General features: G+C 38.5%; 2 long non-coding RNA genes across 2 annotated transcripts; one reads left to right on the plus strand and one right to left on the minus strand.

The window, feature by feature from the left end:
- Positions 1 to 585: 585 nt before the first annotated feature.
- Positions 586 to 25,247, minus strand: LOC124321221. The gene is made up of 4 exons (XR_006914195.1): positions 25,234 to 25,247; positions 20,002 to 20,004; positions 17,260 to 17,264; positions 586 to 861 (listed from the first exon to the last, which is right to left on the minus strand). It is a non-coding gene; the product is annotated as an uncharacterized LOC124321221 (long non-coding RNA).
- A 908-nt stretch (positions 25,248 to 26,155) lies between these two features.
- Positions 26,156 to 26,509, plus strand: LOC124339059. Its single transcript, XR_006918002.1, has 3 exons — positions 26,156 to 26,189; positions 26,261 to 26,359; positions 26,493 to 26,509. It is a non-coding gene; the product is annotated as an uncharacterized LOC124339059 (long non-coding RNA).
- The last annotated feature ends 491 nt before the right edge of the window (positions 26,510 to 27,000 follow it).

Raw genomic sequence — 27,000 nt, forward strand, 5'->3', positions numbered from 1 at the left:
TACGGGTCCATGACGGATGATGATGATGTTTCTGATGGCGGACGAGTGCTGCTACTCTCTGAAATCGTTTTAGAGGCGGATGACCAATCCGTCGTTACAGCGCCCACTCGTCGAGCACGACGGGACAGCTGGAACAAGATGGACGAGACTGGAGCCCGATGAGCGATCCTATCAGTCGGCGTCAATTCCTTGTAGCTGCCGCTGCCGCTGGTGGTCGTCGTCCCTCCGCCGTGAAATCCGGAAGAAGCCGATTTCTCACTATTGCTTCCGGATGATTTCTTCCGCGTCAGATGAGATTCCATCCACGATTATAGCTTACTGCTCAACATTTTTCGACTCTAATCTTCTTTTCCCTTTTCCTTTTTCCTTTCAACTCAGGTCTGCGGAAGGAAACCGGGAGAGAAAAAGAAAAATGATTTGATATTTCATTCAATATAAAAACAGGAAAAATTGGATGGAAAGAAGCTCTTTCCCCCCCCCCCCTCCTTCCTTCCTTTCCGTCTACAACATTTGTCGATCCATCTTGCTGATCGATCGATGTAAGAAATTGCATTTATGCAATTGGGGATGTGGTGGTGTAGTGGATTAGAGCGTCAACGCTTTGGAAATAAGGTAATGAGGCTCTGGTTTCGAAACCCAGCTGAACCCGTCAAAAACCTGTAGCAGTCGCGCCGTGGAGAAAGGCAGCACGCATAACACAGGGATCCTGGATTGCTTTCAAGGATATGACGTTAAACATACGGTGATGTGTTCAATCACATCTTCCAAATTGGAAACGAAACAGCGTCATTAGATCGGGATTCAGTTCCATGCGATAGTGCGCTATATAAATTGATACATACATACATACATACATTTATCCTTTTAAAAAAGGGAATTGAATAAAATTTCCTTAAATTTAAGACGGTCGAAAAAACCTGCCGACAGTTTTGAGTGACGTGTGGTGCTGTTCCTCTTGGTCACTCCTTAACTAATTATCAGATTTAGCGGCTCCTTTTCGACTGCCTCATCTTTTCGACTGCTTCATTTCACAACTGGAAGGCGCTAGCTTCGGATTATAGAACAACGTACACACAGCCAGCAGGAGTGTCGGAAAGGCCCCGTTATTGTTCCCACCGTCAGTTAATCAGGTTCTCTTTTTAGAGCGTTGAAAAATGCTAATTTAGTTATATCTTATAGAGTTCTAGATATTTTTATTTTTTCGGGTTGTTGCTTTTTGGTTCTTGTGAGCATTGCTCTGAATTCAATGGCAGACTGCTGCGGTTTGTAACATATAGTTTGGTTAATCCAATTTATAAGTTTTAAATTTTAGATTACGTAGTAGTAGTTGCTGCTAATCTACGACCTAAAACTACTGAGCAGCATTGTAGTTGCTTTGATACAATATAAGATATAAATAACAAAACCACAAAAACTGACATGGACGAATGCGAAGTGGAGGACGTTGAGCAAAATTGTGCGGGCTTGTGCATCAACACCATCGGCTCTTTCCGCTGTTCGGAGGAGGACGTGGCTTCCTCGCAAGAGGACAGACAAGAAACCGAAAACGAGGAAGACGATGGAGAAGCCGCGGAAGCAATACAGGAAGCAGCTACTTCCAGTTCCACTCAGACGAGTACGACCACTTCAACCACCAGCACCACTCCCACGACTACGACGACCTCAACCATCCCCTCTCCAACAACCACTTTGACGGAGGCATCGACCACCACGTCAATTCCGACGACGATGGAAGCGATTACGACGACTACCAAAACCACGGAATCGTCTGCTCTCATTTCGGCAGAAGAGGAAGACGAAGATGAAGAGAACGGAGAAGAAGAAGAAGGAGGAGAGCAAAGATGGAGAGGAGGAAGAACCGGAAGAACCGGAAGACAGCAAACAGAACAAAATCGAACCTATCACGACGACGACGCCGCCTCCTCCTGCAGTAATAGTTGAGACTAAAGAGGAAGAAAAGATTCCAGAGCTGGAAGAGACTTGTCCGGAAGGTTTTCAACTAGCCGATCGGCTGGAAAAAGCCGAAGATTGATCGGCCTGTTTGGATGCGCCACAGAGGATCAATTTGGTTGCTCCCATCTCTGTGTCAATACGCAAGGATCGGATCATTGAGACTGCCCCAGAGGCTGGAAAATGACCAACGATGGCAAAAAATGTCGAGGTAATCAATTTTTAAAATCTAGTACCCAAGAATTCTGAATATTTCAAAATGGTCGGACTCGATTTCAGATATTGACGAATGTTTGACGAGCAACAATTTCGGTTTTCGCATCAGTGCGTCAATATGGATAGATTGGCCCACTGTTCATGCCCTTCCGGCTACTCCTTGGACGCCAGTGACCACAAAACGTGCGTTGATGTGGAAGAATGCTCGGACCAAACGCTGCCCAACTTTGGATGCTCTCATCACTGTTTTCAACCTGCCCGGAAGTGCCGAATGCAAGTGCATTGCCGGCTACTGGCTTCGTGCCGATCAGAAAACTTGCAAAGGTAAAAATCAAAACAGATTCAATCAAATTCAGGCGGAGGGCTAAAAAGTCTTGGGTGTTGTTTGAAAAAAAAATATCGACGAATTTGCCAAGTAAAATGGAGGCTTTTCACACTGGTGCGTCAATCTCAAAGGTGGAATGAGGTGCGAATGTCCCGGTGGATACCGTCTGAGCGAAACGGACGCCAAGAGCTGCCTCGACATTGACGAATGTGCATCACTGGATGAAGAAACGAATGAAAAATAATACGGTACATGACATACAAAACGGTACAAGACAACAAGAAGCCGATATTTGGCAATGGGAATTTCATATTTTTTGGCTTAAACTTTCTTTAACGGCAGAATTGCGAAATCGTTGCAAGATAGAAAAAAATGATAACAAACGGACATACTAAAAAGCGATAATGTTACATTTTCCTCAATTCTAAACAAGTTGGCCTCCAACGCCATCCATTTTGGAGTGCAGCCAAACTGTTGATTAAGTTTACGGTTATTTTTTGGATTGCAATTTACTCGCTAATATTTTGATTCCCCCTAAACCTTCAAACGTTCTGTTTATGACAAGAACAAATCGTTTGAAAAAAACAAATAAAAAAAATTTCCTGCGATTTCTAACAATTGCCCATGAAGAGCATTTGTCTAGTTCAAGGAGTTCTTCCCGTTTCAATCAACTCTTCCGATTACAGTTGTAGGTCATTTTTTAAATCTATTATTAATTTCGTTTTTTACTTACATTTAACGAAATATGTTCTCCTAACTCCCAAGCAGTGTTGCAAGTTTTCTACGGACTCCCAGGTATTGTCAAACTCGCCCAAGGTCTTCCATTTGGTAAGGTAATATATTTTACCCTTATTTTTTCTTAAATTAAAAAAGAAAATTAAATTTAGAAAAACTCGAAAAACTTCTCCCCCTTGCTCGTTCTTGTGCTTCAGAAGAGAAAAAAGATATTATATAATAAATAGAGGGAGAGAGAAAAGGAAAGAAACGAAGAATAAATCAAATCCATTCGAGTTTTTAGGCCTGCGATTCCACAGCGCGCTCACCAAATCAGAAAGAAGGACGACGCCGCGGAATACATTTTGAAAGGAGGACACCACTAGAGAGAGTTAAGGAAAAGGCCAAGAGAGTTGTGCCCTTGATGGATGGTGGATCATTTCTAATTCAATCCTGGAATGAATCACACATAGCATAACGAAACACACAAGTGAGTCGAGAGAGAGCCGAGATAGAAAATCGTCTATGCTTCGAGAAGTCCAAGATTTCCAAACTGTCAATTTTTGGACTTACTGGAATTATTGGGAATCGATCCAACAAAGTTTGGACCGAAGTAAGGGAATCGGAGAAGAAGGGAGGGGCTAGACAGAAACGATTACATTTCACTTGAAATTTTGCTGGTGTAGAGCGCACGTGTGCCGACGCTCTAAACTTTACCTTTTCAGAGTCGTTTTCCGAATTCTTGTTTTTTACTTGTGTTTACCGTGCGGACGTATAGCAGGCAACTATCGTCCCGTCGCCAAAACCCGAATTGTGTTCCCGTTTCCTGTGAGCCGAAATACACCTCGACTCAAGTTAATTACGACTCTGAAATTTGTCTATTCCGGTATGTGAGAAGCAAACATTTGGTGCATCGACCGGGAAATTTACGTTCCTCGGCCCAACGGCCCTCACACACAGATGTTGCGTCAGAAAATTCCCCGGAGAGTCGATTGAGCTCAACCACCCTCTGCGGCCCGCGTCCTGCTTAACGACGTTGGGCTGATTGGCGCTTCCTGTATCACGCCCGGTACATTCGTCTACAGGTTCCGTACAGCACCATCACCCGTCATACCGAAAATCACCATCAAATTTCCGAGAAAGACCCGCGTGGCAGATTCGTTGGTTTCGCCGTTTGCGCATACGCGTGAAACCCTGGTCGACCCTCGTGTCCCATCGTTCATAATCGTATCTCAACACATCCAATTCCGCCCGTGTCATCGCCATCTTACCACACCATTATCCTTTATCGTCAATTTGAGCCAGAGGAGACCTGATCTTCCCCCTAGCCTTAAACTGCCTCGTGGTAAGAAGAAAGACGACGAACAAAAGGCTGTTTTGAGATAGGAAAGAAGAGCCGTCCGACGATCGCGTTATCAAAATCCTGTCGCTCTTCCCGACACACGCTCGCCACCTTTGGGCTCGCAGTAGCGCGATCATCCGCAGACCAGTTGTCGATCGCCGCAGCATTTTCTAACCCGTAAACGATCGACAGGCCATCATCGACAATGATTTCATTGTTTTTACCATCCGTTCCCAAAAGCCTCCCCACAATGGGGCTAGGCTAGGTGAAAATGGCCATACAATGTAGCGTTTTGACAAGTAATCGTGTAATCTTTTACTTTGATAAATCTGCCTCATGTATTGTGCTGCTGTTTTAAAGCATGCTGCGTTGTCTGAATACATTGTCTATGGATAAGATCTTGGCGTTATAAATCGTCTGAATGCGTTTATCAGGCTGTTCATTGATTGATCTACTACCGTTTCTAGATGCACCGCTCTAGTTACTGCGCATGTGAATATCACAACGTAGGCTTTTACTTTTTGCGTGGTACCGTAGTTCGGTGTTACTGGAAAGAGACCGGCGAAATCAACTCCCGTTACTGTGAACGGTTCATCTACGCTAAGCGCCGCTTACCGCTAATTCGACTCATGCGCCATCTCGTTAAACAGTTAAAGTTTATTGGTTAAAAGGTTCAAGTTAGACGGTTAACTTCAACGGTAAAAAAAATTAATTCAGCTTTTACTCATAGATGGCACTGTTGAGCAACAAATTTAAGCGCTGCGCTCAGCCACTCAGCTCACCGCTTTAAGCGCTATCGCGAGCACGACCGCCTACCATCTTGGTTAAGGCCAGTTAATCCTTTGAGGTGCATAGCCTCTGTTTTGTGTAAGTCCCATATAATCAACTTTGTGACCTGATGGTCTGGTGGTAATAGTATTTGGGGCAATATCTTTGGCGGGAAAACATCGCTTCTTGCTTGCCTACGAATCGTATGATCATGTTAGTTTTGTCAAATACGAGTCTTAATTTATCTAGGCTTTTGATATTGACTGGGTGGCCTCTTTTTAGCGCTTCGTACAGATTAGGGTATTTCTGTTGTTGGGCTTGCCTTATCAGAGTGAATTTTGCTTCTCTTAGATCCTCCGCTGGAGTGACTTTTACTGTATATTATTTGTTTTTGAATTTCACCGTTTGAGTTGTTGGCCTTGCCAGTTTTTTTAAAATCAAATTAACCCCTATTGTGATCATAGATTGCCGTAGTACTGCTGTGTCTAGTTCGCTCACATCTTTCACGCAAAATCTGAGTTTTGTTCTGTCTATCTTTGTTGTATTTACATGTGTTATTTTTGCATCTGCCGTGGCTTTGACTTTATCTATTTCTACTGGGTGGTCTACCGGTTTTTCCTTGTCTGTTAACCAGTCTGGCCCATTCCAGCACTTGGTGTGATTCATTTCTTTGACTGTTGTACCCCATGAGGGTATGTCCGCTGGGTTCTCGATACCTGGGCAGAACTTTATGCCTGCCTTTGATTCATTGAGCTGAGTTACTCGATTCTGTACCCATTGCGGCCAGTCTTGGTCTTCCGATTTTAACCAGCCTACGGATATCATTTAATCTGTCCATATTGTAATGTCTCCTTTAAACTCGAGTTCAGTCTTTAAATATTTGGCCAAAGAACTTGCTATCAGGTTCACTAATAGCTCTAATCATGGTATTGTTACCGACCTCTTTGGGCTGGGGGCCACCCTTGCTTTTGATGCTATCAGCACACTTTTTTCCCCTTGGACTTGGTAGGCTGATGCGGCAAACGCATCTTCGCTAGCATCACAGAAAATGTTAATTTCACTGGGCTCATCTTCGTGTATGCCTGTTCATCTTATATCATCGGGATTCTCATATCCTCTATTCCATCTATTCCGCTTACAAATTGATTCCAGTCTTTTAGTGTGGATGGTGTGATAATGGTGTGACATATTCGTCCCATTTTGTCGGTACTGACCATATTTTCCCATAGGATACCCAATGCTTTTTTTGTTTCGTCAGTTAAGTCTGAGTTCATTTCTCTGGGTTTGGTCGAAAATTCGATCACTCCCCGTAGTCTTTCTTTCAATTCTTCACTATTGGTACACCATTTGACTAACGGTATTCTCGCTTCATCAAAGACTTGTTTTGTCCATAATATCTCCTCTACCGCTTTGTCTAGATCATCTGATCCGCCCATCCAATCGTCTACGTAGAGCCTTTCTAGAATGCTTTTCACCCTCTCTGGGTACTTGTCTTTCTTAGAGTCCAAGTGGTGAGATATCACGGCTCTTAACACAAATGGGCTACATGTTAACCAAAACGCAAGTCTAGTCCATACATAGTGCACTATTTTCCTGTCTTTGCTTTCCCAATTATCTACCCATAAGCACTTAGTAATTGTGCATGGTCTCCATGCAATTTAATTTGCAGGAAGGCTTTTTCGATACCTGCCATCCAACGTATTTTCTTTTTTCTGAACCTCATTATTGTTGCCATTATGGCTGGATTTAATTTTGGACCTGGTTTTAGGTAACTATTGAGGCTCCTTCCTCCTTTTTGTTTTACTGATGCATCAAACACCGGTCTCACTTTGGTCGTTTCTGCGTCTTCTCTTACAATGTTACGGTGCTGTGTATAAGCTACTTGGCCTTGGTATGCCATATCTGCTGGTACTAGGAATACCAGTATGATTTGTTCTTGAAATATTTCGTGGTATATTTTCCTTATTACGGGTTTTTCGTCTAACTCCATTGGCAAACCTTTCAGCCGACTAAGCCTCCCTGGGAAGCATGAATCAAATTTCGATCCCATTATTTTCTATCGGTTTTGTGGATGTTACGGTTGTCTGCTAACTTCTTTCCTTGTTTGATAAGTTGTTCTCCCATCACCGTAGGTTGATACTCCGTCAAATTCGCTAGGAATTCCTTTCTATGAATCTGTTCTTATTCTTAGGTGCGTTTCAATACGTTCCCCATAGGGTGCAATCGACGATATTGTACAGCCTTGTTTTGCATCTTTTATCGTAAAACGCATATATATCCAGCACTTTGGAATCTATGATTTCCTTTTTCGCATTTTTTATTGATTCTTTCTTTATGAAGGAATTTTGACTCCCACTGTCCAGCAATCCAACTAAACGTTTTAGGGTTCCATCCTGCAACTCTATGTATGCTGTGGATGTGGGCAATATGCCTATTGAATGGTTATCTATGCCATCTGTCTTGTTCATGCAAATTACTGTTGTTTTTGGTCTGTTTGATCTTCCTGTACATACCGCCATGCTGTGGTCAGTTCCATTGCATAGGCTGAAATTTCTTATCAATGGGCATGTACTGGTTGCATGAGTACCATATAGACACTTAAGAAATTTTTTTATTCTCTGTATAGTATTTTTTCCTTTCTTCTGGTGTACCAGATCTACATTGATGTGGGTTATGTGTTGTCGAGTTGCATGTAAAACATGAGTTGTAGCCCCCTTTTTTTTTGCTCTCTCATCTCCTCTTTTCTAGGATTTGCTAGTCTCGCAATTTCCTCGGCTTCGAGTATTCTTATTTCTCTTCCAATGTTTGTTAGTACATCTTTTAGCTTGGGGATCTGATTTTCTTCCCATGATTGTCTCCAGCACCTTGTTTTCATATGCTTCGGAAATGACTGTAGTAGTACATTTGTAGTTTCTTCTTCATGGGATTCCTCTCTCACACCTAGTTCGTGTAAACACAACATTTCGCTGGTTATCTTATCCATTATGTTCCTTAATGTTTCCGAGCTATATTGTGCGGGTACTATCGTACCACTTATTCTTCTCAATTCATCCCTTCTCATTGCTATGTTTTAGACTTACTGCCGTATCTTTCTTCTAATCTTTTGAGTATGTTCTTGTAACTACCATCCGAGAACGGTAAATCTTGTACCGCCTCTTTGGCTTTACCAGTTATACATTGTAACAAAAGCCTAGCTTTCTCCATGTAACTAATGGACTCATCTCCGTCGTACGATTGCCACTGTTTTAGCCAACTGAAGTATCTCATCTGGTCCCCATCGAATTTCGGGAGCCCAAGTTTTGGTTTCGCTGTTCCTGAGATTTTTGTCACTGTGACCGGTAATTTTCCTTTAATTTTTGTTATCTTTTCACCGGCTTCTGTCTTGAGGATTCTTATGTCTCGTCTTTCATCTATTTCGCCGTATTTCCATAGTTCATGATGCGATTTTTCAAGCGTGTTAAACAGTATCTCTGCCCTTGCTAGGGCTACTACTTTTACTTCATTATTTCCTTTCAAGAAATTTCCATATTCTGTCTCTATCTCTTTTATTAATTCATCGAACTCTGTCCTTTGTGTTCGATGTAGCAAGTTTCTTTGTGATTGTGTCACTGGAATTCTTTCCGTTCGCATCTCGGCTACTTGCTTATTCAATTCTTCTACTAACCTTGTCGTTACTTTTTTGTTTAGTTTCTTTTGTTTTTATTGTCTCACCCATTCCTTTGACGGTGCTGTTCAAAGTTCCTGCGTTTTCAGTATTTTGTTCCATTTTGGTTTCCAATAATATATTGGCTTGGTCTAACTTCCTCTGTTTGTTTTTAATTTTTCTTATTGTATTGTTCAATTTGATTATCTCAGGGTATTCTTCACCTGTTTCGTCTCCGCATTTCCTCAATTAACAGTTTCAGTTTCCATAGAGTAATCGTTTTTCAATAAGTTATCCTCGTCCTCTTTTTCTTTCCTTTTCTGCGCTTCCAGTTCTCGACGTGCAAATACAGCCAGCATATGTTCTCCGCGAGATTTGCCGGGGTTACCGGTGGAGTAATCAATGCCGTGTTAATGGCTACGCTAGTAGCGCTTGCCTGTTGATACAGTTGATCTCCGTATTTGTTGTTACATTGTACTTATTAGTACGCCCGTTGCCTGACAAAGATTCCATCCGTCGTCTTTCCCAACAGCGTGGCGATTTTCTCGTTTAGAAAATAATTCTTTGGTCGCATTGGACGCACGCGCGGCTTAATTCAAATCGTTTTTCGCTTTGTTTTTATCGTTCCATGGATAAACATAGCAAACATAGCTCCAGCTTTAACAGGTTCTCTTTGGCTGTTCTCTTGTCCCAAACATTAATATCAGAAATACTTTTGGTTAGAAATTTTGGTTTGGTATACCTTTAGCCAGCCGTGCTTCACAGTTGGCACCATATCGGTGTGGTACCATAGTGCAACAGCGGATTCGGCCCCAGCCCTTCTTTTTCAGACAAATATCGATATTGTCTTAACCATTATTACCTCTTGACCCTATCCATCACTTCCAATATTCTTCTGTTCAAGTCAAAGTATAATTGGCAAGTAGTTTTCCGTTGATGAAAATTGATCAACCAGAAGTAAAATTCACCTGATCACAGTGTGTCGTTGGTTACGACAAAGACGAGTTGCGATATGAACTTAGCCAACCTTCTCTAACGCATCAACAACATCTATGCTAAACGAATTAAGTTCTTCTGGCTATAGAAAGGTAAAATTTATGTATTTTTTGACTCAAATAAGAATAAAATCGCTAGTCGGGTCCGAGCCAAATCAAACTTAAACAACAAAATAAAAAAATCAATGTTTTTTTGGTTGGGGGAGAGGATTTGGGAAAACAGCTGAGCTCATCTTTGAATTTTAGTTCAAGAACATCGTTTTCTTCAATGACCATATTTTCTAAAACCAAATATTAATTTGTCCAGAATCATTGCGATCAGAACAGTCACAGTTTTGTTTTAAATGCTACTGAAAAGTAATATATAGTTGGTCCCACAAAATTGGTATTGAGGACAGCAAGCTTACGTAATGAACGCTTTTTTATAAATTTGTAATCTACAAAATCCTACGAATCAGTGGTGAGCCAATGATAAAATTAAATCAAAATTAACTTCAAGTAATCGTTTATCCTATCAATAAAGTGCTTATGAGAAAAAATTATTAGTTAAAATGATTTGAAAAATCTACAGCACCCGTAAATCACCTGTATGATATTTATAACTTACAGAGACGGATATTTCAGTGAAACAGATTTGGGCAAATGCCCGGCCAAAAAAGTTTAAAAATGCGAATGCACTTTAGGTAAAATTCCAGCAGTATTTTTGATGAAAAAGATGAATTGAAATCCAATGATTTATCTTTTTAAATTAATTGTCTGGTAAGACACTTATATCAAAGCAGCATTGTGTGACTATCATAATTTTTTTGAACTCAATTAAAACATACAAAATCAAAAAGTAAGAGAAAAAAAACGTGAGATTTTAAGATCAATATAGTAAAGAGGTATAAAATTGCATTGTTTACCTAGAGAAATATAGTTCTTTCTAGACACCGGATCAGACAACTTGAATTCAGCATTATTATTTTCGATTAGAGACTTATGACTTCCGATGACCGTTCAACGTATGGCACAAGTAGTTTTGAAATGTCAAATGTATTTATCAATGCACTGCTCTACCTAAAATCTGAAATGACACTAGCAACAACGGACCAAGCACAAGCTATCTAGTGCGAATGTAAATTATTTCTACTATCATCGCCTTCGGAAGATCCCCGAAGGTCCAAAATCTTGAATTGAGTTACTTGGAAAACACGAAGATTTACTTGTCCACGAATTATGTGTTATGAGTTACATTATTTCCCTTCTGGGTTTGACACTCATATTGATGGTCTTGTTTCTTTGTTAGTAGTAATATTAATGGTCATCATGTCTTACGATATTGTGTGAAATGTGAACACAGTCCCAGTTTGCATATTCCAAAGTCTGATCCAAAGCCTTTTAAAGAAATGTTTGAATGCCGCATAAAATAAGTATTTCAAAAATGTTTTATACCGGATTTAAGAATTACATCATGGACAGTTTTGTAGAGAGCAAGTTTATGGGAGATGGAAATGGCAAGTTGACTGAAAACAACACTTCTTCGCTATTCGTACCTTTCAAATTGCATGTACAATTAATTCTAAGTCTTGACGTTGATGTCCAATTAAAACTTTTTCAAGGTGCCAAGCGCCATAACGTGAAGCATAAAGGTAAAAAAGCAAAATATATAGTAGAGCTGGTTCTCTATAAACTTTTTTTAGTAGTAACAAAAAATCATTGTTCCCCAAAATTGAAAAGTGGTGTCAGATTATAAACAGATTTAGGGGAGATTCTCGCCCCCTTATCCCAAGAGCTTAAAGTTTAATTCTGAAGAAAAAGTTTCTCCAAGGAAATAAAAACTCTTATTGTCGATGTCTACAACGGCAGAGATCAGCATTTTTTTTTTAAATTTTTGGAGCCACAACTGAATTTCTAAAAACGACGAAGTGAGGGTATCTTGATTGTATCTTAGTATTTTTAAGGCCCCTTTCATGCAGTGGTGAACTTTTCATTGGATGATGCGGAGTAGTACGCAACACAAGAGAGTTCCGTTGGCTTACAGTAAATTTCAGTCAGAGAATATGTCGTATTTGTATTTTTCAATGTTGAAGTCGTATTCACCCCGCACATTACGGTAGTTCTTTCTAAAGTGTTTCACAGTGTCGAGTTGGTTGCTCATAGTGTTGAATATCACAAATTTCAACCCAAGTGCCTAAATTGGTGAATCGTATTGAGAATATATGTCACATAGAAAGAGATGAGAAATGTAGTCACGAGGAAAGATGAGAAGAGATGAACAGACATGAGAAAAGTTGGGAAGATATTTGTTAGAAAGAGATGGAATGGGATAATTTAATAATTTAAGGAATTGAGGAGAGTTTAGAAGAGGTTAGATAGGAAGAGATAAGAAGGGATGAGAACAAACGAGATGAGAAAAGATCCTGAGCATTGATGAGAAAATGAGAAAATGAGTTGGGAAGAGGAGAGGTGAGATGTAGGGAGGTGGATCATAAGACAAGAGGGAAGAGATGGAAATAGATGACGAGAATAGAGTAGTCAAAATTTGAATCTTTGATTTCAACTTGTCATAATTGTTTTCCTACCGCGTCCGTAACTTACCATTTGGGCTGTGGAAAAAATATCTAAGGTATTACCCATGCGTGTAACAGGATATCAAATGGATCCATAAATTACCTCGATTAGGTAATTCGAAATTATTAAACATCAACAAAGGCAAACATTTTAAATAGAAGAAGAAATTAGATAGAAGTTAGGATAACTGACAGCCAATTGGACATGATGATTGATCAAATGGTAAATCCATCTGCAGTCACAGATGTTGATTAAAGTGAAAGTGATATTTCAACAGTGAAACAACAATGGAGAAAAGCATTGGGGTAAGAAAATTAGAACACATCATTTTACCAGCGTCATTTTCCACCACCATGGATTTCAATTGCCCATGTGAACTCAGTCAACGTAGGTTTCGTGGATTAATTGTAAGTTTAACTTTGCTCGCTTGAATCCAAAAATTTTAAGATGTCAGAATAATAAAAACGACTGATCGCGATCCAAATCCATACAATGAATTCAAATTTAATTATTTGTTGTTATAGTTAATTTTTAAATTTTTAAACTTAATTGGATTTTTCACTTGCAGAGGATTAAAAAACCGGGTCGTTATCGAAAAAAAATACTAGACATATCCTCTTGCAGTCCAGCACGGTGTTTTCTTCTTTTTTTCGATTAATCTTCTACTTTTTGATCCATTGCAACGTCAGACAGCGTCTAGAATTCCATCTCCATTGAAATTAGACTCATTATTGTTTGCTGCTTTTGCCTCCTGTATAGTCGATCCGAACTTTCTCTCGGAAATAAAAAAAGCTATTGCAAATTAGCTGGCTAGTTCATCGGTGAAACTTCTAAAAATGTTACTCTTCTTGTGGATTAAACAACAAAGATCTTATACACTTGGCCAAAAAAAGACATAAAATGATTTATTTTCAATCAATGGAGTACTGTTAAATAACAGAGGAAATGTATTGAATAATGTGAGTAATAATCTCACTTATGAGTATTTGTATTAACTGTAATCTATGTGTACTGAGATTCAGTGATTCGACTTACACGTTATGCAGACAGTTGAGTGAGGCGATGTTAATTATTACAACACTTATAGGGATAACGATTTCTTGTTTGAAGACGCTGTGGACTCTTGGCTTCTTCTCTGGTAGAGGCTAAACAGTCACCCGAGTTCTCCACAGCCACAGCCACAGCCTTGATTTCAAATGATAAATTTAAACATGAATGATTTCAGAACTTAAACAACTGAAAAATGTAATCAACCTTCTCAATCAAAATTAAAAATATGATCCACCTTCTTAATCACTTTTTCTTTTGAATCTTCCATCATATTAACTCAAACTTCTTCTTCGGGAACCTTTACTATTCAAATTCCTGCAATGATTTTCTTTTGGCTGACGCAATGCTTCCGTCAAAGCAAAGTCATGGTTTCGCGTTCCAGCAAGGTACTTTAGAAATATTTTTTCCACTTCCCAATGGATGGGTCCAGGTTTTCACAGAATCTTGCTAGTGGTCCTGCAATGATAGCAATGTTTGGTCGTACCGTGATGGCCAAGTAAACGATGCTCCCTGCTGCTGCGTTGTAAGGAAAGTTTAACATTATGTCTGTTTGTTCATACCCTTGAGTTGTTTTCGATTTTACAGGGTAGTGGCTATCTTTTGTCAACTGGCAGTACAAAGGGGTGACGGGTGCTCAGGTTGAATTTGGACAGCTTTTTCTCGATATACTGTAGAGCAGTGATAAAAATCCATTTTTTGATCCGATCTCTTGATATTTCTAGGCCTACAAAATGATCCACCGTTCTGTAGTCCATTTCAAAGTTTTAGTTTGGAAAAGGTACTGTCTTGTTGATTGTAGTCAGGTTTCTTTCGGATAAAATTCCGTAATCCACCCAAATTGTTAATATAAGCATATGGTTTTTATCAAGTCGATAAAAAATGCATGGATCTGCATTGCTTTGGTTAACACCGAACGTCCAGCAACGATGTATCTGGTTGAGAGATGAAAATTTCTTCTTCCACTTTGCCACTTAGAAATGCGGTTTTCACGTCTAGTTGGGATAATTCGAGATCACTTGAAGCTGCAATTGCTATTAGCACTCGGAAAGAATGGTATCGGACAACTGGGGCAAAAGTTTCTTGACAGACAATTACTTTGGTTTCACGTACCCTTTTGCAAAGAAACGAGCCTTCCTTCTTTTCGGTAGGCCATCTTTTTCTGTTTCAATTTTAAAATTCCAACCACTAGGAATGCATACACGTCCAGGTGGCAACGGTACGATTTTCCACGAATTGTTTTTTTCTGTGAGATAACATTTCGTCATCTATAGTCATCTTCCAAAGGTTTGCTTATGATGATTCCATAGTTCTTTGATTGTTTTTTGGTTCGTAATAGATGAACTTAAGATATTGGAAAGCTGTCGTTGCGGTATAAATGATTCTCGGGCAATCCATTTTTTCGCCTGCAAATATTCCCTACTGCTTCTTGGAAATTTTTCCTCTGGTAAGTTCAACAGTTTTGCACGTTTTCGTTTCAGCCAGAGGTTTCTGGTTGGCTCCAGGATTGTTGTACTCTTTCTCATTTTCAGAGTTGACTCGAGATTTGATGAGTTTTTCTTGTTCTGAATGGTTTGTATTCTCGTACACTTAAACATGGCGGATAATGTGTGTCTTTCCTGTCAATGCTACGAAGATCCGACTTTCTTTCTGATTCTCATATTCACCAACGTATATTCCTTGGATTGCGGAAGCATCAAATTTTTGTCTCTCTGCATCTGTTACAAATAAATATGCTTTTGATTCGAAAACTCGAAGATTAGAAACATTGGGTTGCTTTCTATGCCATTATTCATACTGGTTGCAGCTTTTCCTTTTTGGAAACAATCTGTTTTGGGTGTAAACTGAATATTGCTTCTACCCACAGAGCTAGTAAGCTATATAGATTTGTTGCATGGATTAGGCTAAGAACCGCTTCAACAGTCGTTCGATGGTCTCTTTCAGCTTTCCCTTTTGGTTCAGGTGTTCGAGCAGCACTCGTCTGCTGGATTATGCCTTGTTCTGACCGCCAGCTTTTAAGTTCGTTCCCGGTGAACTCACTATCGTTAAGCACTGTTTACTTGTAAGGCACGTGTGGTGAAAAACACATAGCTCTTCATATAGACGTTTCGAGCGGTACACGAAAAAGATCAATAATGTCAAACCAAATGTAATGTTTTATTTTCAAAAAAATTTTTACATGTTGCTTATGTATTATAATATCTATTTAGGTGGGGAAATTAGCGAAAGACACTTTTGGAAGAGCAGAAAAAAAAGCACGAAAATCCGACGCGATCGATGGAAACGGATTATTGAAACGGTTGTTTTTTGAAAAATTTATCAATATTTCAGTGTCAATCACAGTTCGAATTATTGGAATAACGGCTAATGGTATGCTAATATCTCAGCAGAGTGTGTAACCAAAAAGCTGTAATATCAAACATGCCAAGTCCATCAAGTAATGAATACAGCATATATACATATAATGATAAGTGAGTGATTTTGAAACCGAATAAAGTGAAGCTGATTGAGTGATCAGCGAGAGCCATAACAGTTAAAAGTTTTCAAAAAGCAATTTTCAGGTTTCTTTTGAAATATATTTTTGTATCACAACTCCACCAATTATTTTTCGCTTTTTTATAATTATATCTTGGTCGATTACAGCCACATTGGTATGGAAAGTACCCAAAGATAGATGTGAATAAAAAGTTTAAATTGTCACACAAAGAAGCTATAATACACTTAAAAGTTGTAAAAACTGGGGAGCAAGACGAAGATGCTATTCCCCCTAATTGATTTGCTGTTGACAACGTTTCTGATTTAAACAAAAAACTTTTTGTTCCTTAGATAGCAGGTCTTTATATAACTTCATATAACTGATCTTACAACAGTTTCAGACGTTTTTCTAATCCATCCATTTATTGGATGGAGTACGCAGCCTCTTCGATTGCGAGTAGTTTGGAACTTAAAGAAAAAAAATTAAAGTTTCTAATCATATACTACACTAAAATTGTTCAATATATCCTTTATTGCTTTTGTTAGTTATTCATATAGACGCAATGAAAATCGTCAAGCGGTTTTGTTCTTGCGTAGGTAAAAAAGGTGCTAGGACAGAAGCACTGTCATTTAAAAGGCAGAGAGAAGACCATATCACTAGCAAAAATTTTGCGAAGAAAAGAAGAACAGAAGAAATGACCACGATATGGATGATTGATCATACCACCGGATGTCCATCAGCATTATGTGAAGTCACAACGAAAACCGGGATACGAACAATAAATGCTGGATCCAAAATGAAAATTAGATAGCCAAAACATGAGCAGAAATCAGCAGTACACATTTTGTTGTTGTAAGTGAAGCCTCACAACACGATTTAGACTTGTTTTTCAGGACAAGCATGAATTACTCTAGCTGAAGGACTGAACTCTTTCCCGATCTCGCCATGTTTTTAAAGGCTGTCTATACGTCAAAGGATTTTTCTAGGCAAAACTAAGTAAAAATACCATTAAATAGAGCTTTCAAAGGCGATTTAAACTAAGCAAAATATTTAAAATATTTAAAAATATACAAAAAATTTCAATTCTTGGAGAAGGGAAAGAAAGTTGACTCATATGCCATCTATCCACCAAGCACCCTAAGTTCTTACTAAATGCAGTGTTTACAACTGCATGCAAGGCTGCAAATGATGTTTGTTGCTAATATCATGAAGAAGGAATGGAGGCGCTACTTGGACTAAAAGTGTCGAGATACTGTTATTGCAATTAGGGCCGACTGATAATTTTTAACATAAGTTTATTTTAATTCATCATGTAACTTACCAATTTTTTTGCTCAAATTATGATCCATGCAACGTCTAAGATTTTTCTTTGCAGACGACACCTGACGATTCATTTTTCGAGGAAACCTTATTTTGAATTACTCATACTTAGTAATGTGTCACTGAAGTAAAGTTTGGTAGACTAATTGAGAATAATAACTCACTGCGTAATGGTAGACACAGATATGTTGTAAATAACAAACCGTCTTTTTTGGATTCTTCTTTTTATTTCAAAATTAATTCTGCTAGACTAAGAGACTCCGAATCCCGAGCATATAAAGTTCAGATACTCCACCAACCATAATCCAGTATAAAAGAACATTTTTAAATAAAAACAAATAGATTTCAAATAACGTTATTAAATATCATCGATGTCAAAATTACTTCAAGGTAGTAGTAGATAGTAGCTTTAGCAGCTTGGTCGGCAGACTCGAATTTCAAAGCGCCGTCAGTCACACCAGGAGATAAGAAAAGATTCCTGGACGCTGTAGATTCGACCTGTAAACTAGAGAATTAATTGTTCATTCATTATACTTTCCATCTACTCCACGATGAATGAACAAGCTGGTGTAGAAAAATAAAAAAAATATGAACCTACTTCAACAGACAATTTTTTAAGGTCTTTCTTAACTTGATCTATCGTCAGATCTTGTTGAATACGGCGATTTTCGTTGACGAAACATATTATAGACTCATAGGGTTTTCTGCACCTCGCTAAGCGTTAAGGTAACGGTAAAACCGGGGATTGCACGCTATTTTCAGCTTTTTACCAAAAGTGAAATAAATTTTCAGGGCATTTTGGGCAATCGTTTTTACCATTTCCTTGTCTGGAGTCCATTATACATTTTTCAAGAAGTTTTTCGTTGATGCAAAATGACCTACTAGAAGTAGAGTTCTCCTGATCACGTTTGATCGTTGGTTATTTGACAAAGACGAGATGCAATTTGAACGTATCCAACTTTCTCTAACGTACCATCAACATCTATGGTAAACGAATGAAGTTTTCTTGCGATATAGAAACGTACAATTTCAGAATTTCTCGTCTAAAAAGAGAAAAAATTTTCTTGTCAGGTCCGAGCCAAATCAAACCTAAACAAAAAGATATGGAATGCATCTTTTTTTTTGTAAGGGGGGGGGGGATCGATTTGGGAATACAGCTCCGATCATCTTGAACTTCACCTCAAGAAAAGCGATTTTCTTTAATGACCCTGTTGTATAAAAACCAAATTTTAATTTTTCCAGAAACATACTACGATCAGCTCGGTCTTGTTTTACATGCAACCGAGAAGTTATATGAGCACTTCTTAGTTCCCTACAAATCTGTATTGAAGACAGCAAGTTTCCGAAACGAAAACTTACGGTCAATTGTTGTTGAAAAAAAGATGACTTGTGTAGAACAAAAAATAGAGAGGAGATGGAAATCTGAGAAATTCACAATGGCAATTTACCAGTATTTGTAAATTTTTTATCCTGAAATTTTTTATCCTGGGTCCTGACCGCCCACCAAAAAAGTTTCGAAATGCTAATGCACTTTAGGTGGAGCTCCAACTGCAATTATTTGTAATGAAAAATAGAAATTAATAGTTCTTGTTATAAATTACACGGAATAATACGAAAATTTACTTGTCCACGAATTATGTGTGTTAGTTACACTATTTCCCTTCTAGGCTTGTCACTCATATAATCTGTCACTCATAGATGGTCCTGTTTCTTGTTTAATAGTCACCAGGCTGTCTTGCGTCACTCTCACCACACTGGAAGGGGAAAGCACTTCGACAATGGCGCAACTTTCCGACACTTTCCTGCGACACAATGAAGGGAATCGTTGGTTTGCGCACGTCACACGATCAATCAATATCGCAACAACAACAAAAACAAATCCGACTGACTATTCCAGCTTTTCCAGCAGCTTTTGCAACGACAGTTTTTCCTTTCCAGGTGATGCGAGTGATGGGTCAGAGCACTCAAAAGTGCTTTCCAATTCAGGGAACTGTGGGAGCATTCGTGTCGGGGTGGTAACGAACGAGTAATTTGAACGCTACGGGGTCACTCCATTCGAATACAAACAGTTTTTTTTTGCTTAAATCTTTGAAAATCTTCATTTTTTGAAGAGTGTTTTTCATGACATAAGTAAAGGTATGGCCAATTTTCGGATTCATCCTTGAAGCCGGAAGAGAAATATAAAGGTACAAACTTCCCCTTTTCATTTCTGGGTGTTCGTTTTATCCCTAAATCGCTTATAACTCATCACCCATTTGAGCTAGATTAAATGTAAAAATTTAAATAAAAGAGCTTTTTATTATCTTCAAAATTGTTTTGTTGTGATTGCCATTTGAATAAAACAAATTCACTTATTGACATATGAAGAATTTTTAACGTTAATTGCTGCTATATATGGCCTAAGCCAGAAATACAGATCACACATCAGAAAGATCATTATTTACTGTTCAACAGTGAAAAAGTTTCATCGTGTTACCCATGAATAATTTTTTTGTGACTTTTTTAAGTTGATATCTTTCACCCATCGAGTATGTGCGCGTTGCCGCGCCAAAGTTGCGCGCTTGTCACTCTCTTCTACGCGACAACCACAGGGGGATTGAAAGTGGAAACCTTTCTTGTTAACCGTTAACAAGCTTCCAAAAGACATGAAACCGACTGCTTGTTTGTTGTTTTCCAACATTCATTCTTGTGATCAACACTCATTCCCATTTTCAAATGAGAATACTGAAAAAAATGAGCCAGTAAAAAAATTCCAGTATGCAGTCACTCGAAAGCTCTAGATCGCGGGTCTCCATCGCAGATGGCGATGGAAAACTCACTCATTGTCAGCGTCGATCCTATCTCGTGTCTGTCTTCTAAGCACTAAGCACTTACAACTAAAATAAAATGGTGTCCAAGTAGTCGATTAAAAACTGACACGAGCTAGTGCGAGCTAATAGAGCGCCGGTTGAGCGGATAGCGATGTAAAATGCACTTCTTGACAGCGTCGATCCTATCTAGTGTGTGAAGTCAAACGGCTGGCAACTCAAAATAAATGGTGGGTAGTAACGATGGCCTCGTCAAAGTGGTCAATCGGAAAACGGGCGCGAAAAGTTAGAACCAGCTTAATAATATGAAGCAAGTTTGAAATTACTTACCAAGAACAGCTTTAACTATAGCTGTTCCTTTCAAGCCATATTTTTGGTTTGCACCCTTTTTTATTCCAAGCCAGTTGCAGTAAGCTCAGCAGTCGATTGTTGTTGAGACGGACCAAGCTATTTTGATGGTATCTAGTCCATTGGCACCGCCAATTGATTTGACAAACTTCACTTAATAAAATAAAAATTTATTAGTTTTATCCAGAATGAAATCTCGCAATGGTTAAAAATAATGTAGAACTTACAGGGGTATTACATTGCCCAGCAATCGATGAAACTTCAGCATTAAAATAAATAAAGTCGTCCACACTAGTAAGTGGAATCTCGTCAAGTTCAACTTTTTCTACCTCTCGTAGTTGATTTTCTTTCGATTTTTCTTCGATGACACGCAAATGTTGCTTAATAGCCTTAAATTCTTCCATACATTTGAAGAACATTTTCATAACACTATCATCAACCTTATAGGGAAGAGGGACAAACTAAAGCGATGTCAAATTGAGATTCTGCTTTGGACGAGTGTGGTCAGTAATATTTATCAGTGGCATCGTAGCATTTAACGCAGGTTTTGCATGACTTTTTTTAATTCCATCCACTATTTTCGATGATAAGACTCCAGGTTGTGTGTTAATTCTGTAAAGTCTTTATTTTTTGGGGTAACACCACTGAAACCAGGTTGTGGAAACAAAGTAATACTGCTACCGGGCTGAGTCTGGCTAGCAGCATTATGTGCAGATTTTTTAGCTGTTGTAGAAGCAGTACTGCTTCCAGATTGGGTTGCATAGACACCACGGACTCAGATTGAGTTGATTGAACAGCACTTGCTCCATATTGAGTTGGGTAAACAGCACTCACCAAAATTGTGGATTACTTATTTCCCCGTCCACAGTTTGTGTTGTTTCAGAAGCAGATGTTTCACTTTCATTAACCAACTATGCCCCCACTCTGTGGAACAGCCTGCCAGTTTCCATCCGCTCCAGTCCCAACCTTCAAATATTTCATTCCACTCTTAAGACCCACCTATTTCGTGAAGCTTTCCAGAACTAGATTCCCTGTGTCAATCGAGAGTTGTTTACAGCGCCTTTGGTCATTTGTCAAAACTCATGGAAAGGGAGCTTTACAAATTGAATGCATTGTTATTATTATTATTATTTCATTATCCATGGAGAATTGCGAATCCTCATTACCTAGAAGAAATACGTTTTGAACCAATATTGATCACAGACTTCACTATTATTGTAGTGTAAGAGAATTTAATTATACCTAGATTGCACCTCGCGAATCGTGAATCGGTCGATGTTGTTGCTGCTTCACCAATAATTAAGTTCTGAGATGTGACGTCGATTTTTGGTGTGAATGTTGAAAAGCTGAGATCAGGAAAAGCTTGGATCCCTGTACAATAAATAACACTACAAATTAAAGTAACTGATATGCTAACATGCAGCATATTTTGGCAATAAAAATGGAAAGAAATGATCCTAGTGCCTAGTGTGTAGTCCTAGTGCCTAGTGCCTTAAAAAGGATAAGAAAATTTTAATCTAAAATAGTATTTAGGAACAATTAATAAATATTACTATTTAACTCTTTTTTTCCAAATGACGCAGTCTCGAGCCAAATACGTCCCTGGTACAGTATGCTGCAAGTAATTCTGGCAGTGCTTCCAACACAGAAAAGGAAAAAATTGAATTTGAGAGTTAGATGGCCTGAACTAGTGAAAAAAAAACAATGTGGCAGATTACTGGTCTTTTCTTATTTCTGTTCGCTATAATTTTTATATATTTTATTAATTTCTTTTTCTTTTTTCCAAGGCTCTTCAGGGTTTTTTGCAACATACATGACATGACACCCTAGTAGGTAAACAGCGTCGCGAAATGCATTTAAAACGCATATTTAAAACGCATTCGTCGTAAAATATGCATTTTAGAGTGCGTATTAATATGGCTTCGTTGGCTCCTCAATTCATATTTTTAACGTTTTTCTATCGATGTTATAAGCATAAAATGCTGCAGTATTCCAGCGTTATTCATTACCCAACAATATATTTATAAAAAAGCGCTTTTATTACTAACTCTCTTTATTTGTTTTAACGTCAAAAACATTTTTTTACTGTAAAAATACGGTTTTAAAAACGATGATAGTACAGTTCTTTCAATCTTTTTTTAAGTCCCAAAAGATGGGTTTTTAACCACTAGTACTACGATCATTCTATGCTTGCATAAACCAAACAATATAGTCGTCAAAATAACTATATTTTTATACGCAAAAATATAGTTTAAAGTCCATATTTATTTACATGGAATTTAAGTTTTTTACGCATGTATCACGATATTTTTATCGTTTAATTAAACAAAATATGTAGTATTGAAACGATTAATATTACGCTCTATCGTGCGTTTTGTTTCCAAAAAATTTGAGTAATGTTAACCTCTTTATATCGTTTTTTTTAACGCCAATGGTTACTTTCAAATCATTTATAGAACGCTTTTCTATCGTATTCTGTAATACAAAAATTTGTTTAAACAATCAAAATTAGTTGTCCAGAACTTTTATTTCGACTACAATACGAAAAGAGGAAACAAAAGTTGTCATGTCAGGTTATATGTTTGGTTTAAAGGCTTTGGTTGCTACCAGTAGTGCCTGAAATTTTGCACTTAGTTCAGCGTGGGCATTCAGACATTTTGCACTGCGATGGTTTGCATTTTCTTCGTCGGTGGATTCATCATTGACAGTTTCAGCAGTTGTTGGACGGGAACCGAGACCGGAAGCAGCTAAAACGGCCCGATGTCGAACAACTCCAATAGTCCTCGCCTTTTTAATACAATGAACAATTTTTTGAATACTGATAACGTCCTTTTGAGGAAATCTTGCTTCCAACAAATTTTAAGGGTGACTGTATGTAAAAAAAAACGTTATTGTACCACATACACGATCCAGCGGGGATTAATTTTACTCTTACCTCTCATTATCGCATTAAGGGTTAGCAATGGTGCCAGGCTGGGACGATTGTCTTTCCCTCTGTTGTTGCCTTTCCACTGCAGTAGATTTGCCGTTGAACGGTTTACATAGAAAATGAAGAGTGAAGAAATGAACTGACTAGGAGTTTTTGTGACTTCTAATCTAGGATCTGTTGCAAAGTAATGGACGAGAAAAATCTGAAGATGGGTATCCTTATCCAGAACCTTGTTTAACGCATACAGTTTTGCAGGTGTAGTTGCTGGAATCGCTTTGAAATTTCTACTACTTCCGCTGAGAAATATTCCACATATCCGCCTGCATATTGAAGGATTACTTTACTCAATTTTTGAGTAATATATGAAAATCTCTTGTCAAGGTTGTCAACATCAGGATGCAAAAAATGTTCAAGCCCAGCGCGAATTAGCTCCGTGATTTGGATTCGAACCAACTCTGACAGAACATCTCCATGCAGTTCTGTAGTACGCTGAGACGGGTCTTGATGACGATCATTCACATCACTAGGTGTAAAAACTGCTGCAGGGAAAACTGTGGGTGGAGCTGGATTGCGTAGTGCCTCCGGAGCTGACAGTAGTTGGTGGTAAACTGGGGCTGCTACAAAATTGCAGAACACATCTTGACGGCGATCTTTTTCAAGCGGTTGGTTCATAAAGAATGGAGGCTGGTAGGTATTACGTTGAAAGCCTGTGTCACCGTTACTTTGTGAATAGTTATAATGTGGTTTGCTGTGCCCTGGAAGATGTTGATTTGCTGACTGCTGACCATTCTCATAGCCCAAGTAGTGTGGTAGAGGTTGGCTGGAGTGCTGCTTTTTGGGAGCCGGCATTGAGTGTTCATATTCCGGCTTTCGTTGCGGATGGACTACCGGTGGAATGATTTGATCATCCCAATCTTTGTCGGTTGTTCTTTTTTTCTTAGCTGCCTTTCCTTTTTTTTTGCGAGAAGGTTTTTCAACATTAGTGCGAGTGATATGGTCTTTTGTCTGCCTTTTTAAAGACAGTGCTGCTGACCTAGCACCACGTTTTCCTGGGGCATTTTTTTCATCACTTCATTGTTCTCTTGGAACCCCCGCACTAACTGCTTGACGATTTTCATTGCGTCTATATGAAGAACTAACAAAAACAATTAAGTATTGAACAATATTAATTGTGTATGATTAGAAACTTACTGCTTTTTTCTCTACTCCCAATCGAAGAGGCTGTGTACTCCATCCAATCATTAGTTGGATAAAAATAACGCCTGAAGGTGTTGTAAGGCCAGTTGTATGCAGATAAATTTGCTATTAACAGATTCGGAGGGGGGGGGGAACAAAAAATGTTTTTGCTCAGAACTGTTGTCAACAGCAAACCAGTCATGGGGGATGGCAGAGAAATAAATGGTTTCAATACTATCTTCGTCCTGCTCCACAGTTTTGACAAATTTAAGGTGTATACATTCATTGAGTGACAATTTGTATGCCACGTCTATCTTTGGGTACTTCCCAAGCCAATGTGGCTGTAATCGACCGAGCTATAAAAAAATGCAAAACATTATTAATGAATTTGTGGGATGAACATGTAATTAAAAAAACCCTGAAAATTGCTTTCTAGTGACCCAGAATTTTGACGGCTCTTACTGCTGATCACTGCATTGGCTTCACTTTTTCCTGAATCAGAAACACTGTCTTCAGAAGAATCCGAAGTGCCAAGTGAATCATTTCTTGATGATTCTGGACTTGACATGTTACACGAGCTTTTCTGTTACACACCCTGCTCTAGACATTAATACACAATTAGACTTTACTCCAAAAATTACACTGAAATGTAGATACCTTTATTGCACGAAGGAATTATTGAAAATGAGGCAGCAATATGTGACTTCACTGTCAGATTCAGCAGACTAGAGTTGTAACACACTGCTATGGTAACACTTTGCACTAGATTTCAACACAATTATTTGTCGTTACTCTAATCATTCACACTGCAATGTGGATATCTTTATTGCAAGGAGAAATTATTGAAAATGAGGCAGCAATATGGGACTTCACTGTCAGAACAGCAGACTAGAGTTGTAACAAACTGCTATGGTAGCACTCTGCACTAGATTTCAACACAATTATTAGTCGAATAATTCACACTGTGATTTATACTGAAATATAGATACTTTTTTTATACAGAAGAGTTCTATAGAAAAATGAGGAAGTGTCAACGTGACTTCATTGTCAGAACAGCAGACTACAGTTGTGACGCAGTGTTGCCGCAAGGATATAGCTGAAAGCATTGCATGACTAAAAACAATTTTAAAGCAGAAGAAAGTAAGAAAAGCGTGAAGTCGTGAAGTAGATGTAATTCTAGTTCTAAGATGGTATAAACAGTTTTTCAATCCAAGTGACCAATGACAATCTCATGCACCTTTACAATGACAGCTTGTGTTATTAATGACATATTTGTACCTGATATTTTGTTTGGTGCTGGAGTGTTTGCTAGAAGAATGAAGCCTTTAAATCAGCTAACGTACAAGCAGGCCACTTGCCACAGGCAAAAAGCACAGTCCATTCTTCAAAACTCAAAAACAATAGGCATGGATAGACATGTTTTCCTGCCGATTCAGCCATCAAATGCTGCAATTTTAGTTGAAAAATATAATCCAAGAATCAAAGAAAGTATACAGCAGCCTGCAGCCCTCATTGAAAAATTCTTCTTATCCCCTATTGCTGGAGGCTCACATATTAGGGTGTCACTTGTCTTTCATTGAGTATGTAGATTTTCATTTAAATATTTTATAGCAACCTGCTGCGTCTATAATTTTATCTATTTTCAAATCAGCAACGAGAAATTTAACTTCGCCTTGTTCAGTCCCCAATAATGAACGTGGAAGATTCTTACTTCCCGATTTACCACCAGTTGCTGTTATGTTTCCAACAGGTATTGTTAAAAATTTGGTTTTGGCAAAAACTAAGGTTCCCTAATCTAGCTTTTTACAGAATTTACAGCCCCAATTCAATGAACTGGACGATAATGTTTTAACAATTACTTATGTTTTGTGTTTTTATGGAAGTTGGCGAGGGAAATGATTTTACTGATGATGGCATTTCATTTGATCGATGCAATTCCCGAAACATAGAAATCCGTTATCACTCTTGAAACTTCTTCAACATTTTGCCGTTTATACGTGGCAAAAGTTGGAGCACATGAGTTATTTATTGAAACTGCTGAAACATTACAAGCCGGATCCTTGTTACGATAGTTTACCGAGTACAGGTCGAACTCTTCTGGAAATCAACAAAGCCTACTGCTCACCACCTATACGTACGCGTTCAAGAAAGACACCAATTCGTGGAAGACTTCGTCAAACTACGTCAAACTTACCTCTGCCCGTAGAATTTAGTCATGGTAAATACATGCACTTTGGTCTTGAGAACGCGTTATCTGGCTGTTCACCTGGATTACTTTTTAAACATGCTGATCTGTTGCAGTATGTTTCTATTTACAAAGAAGATCCAACAATTCTACCCACTTGTATTTGAACAAAGGTTGGTTGGAAACTTAATATCTTCTACCATATC

This window comes from Daphnia pulicaria, chromosome 1 (assembly GCF_021234035.1).
Source record: "Daphnia pulicaria isolate SC F1-1A chromosome 1, SC_F0-13Bv2, whole genome shotgun sequence".
In the NCBI taxonomy this organism is placed as follows: Eukaryota; Metazoa; Arthropoda; class Branchiopoda; order Diplostraca; family Daphniidae; genus Daphnia; species Daphnia pulicaria.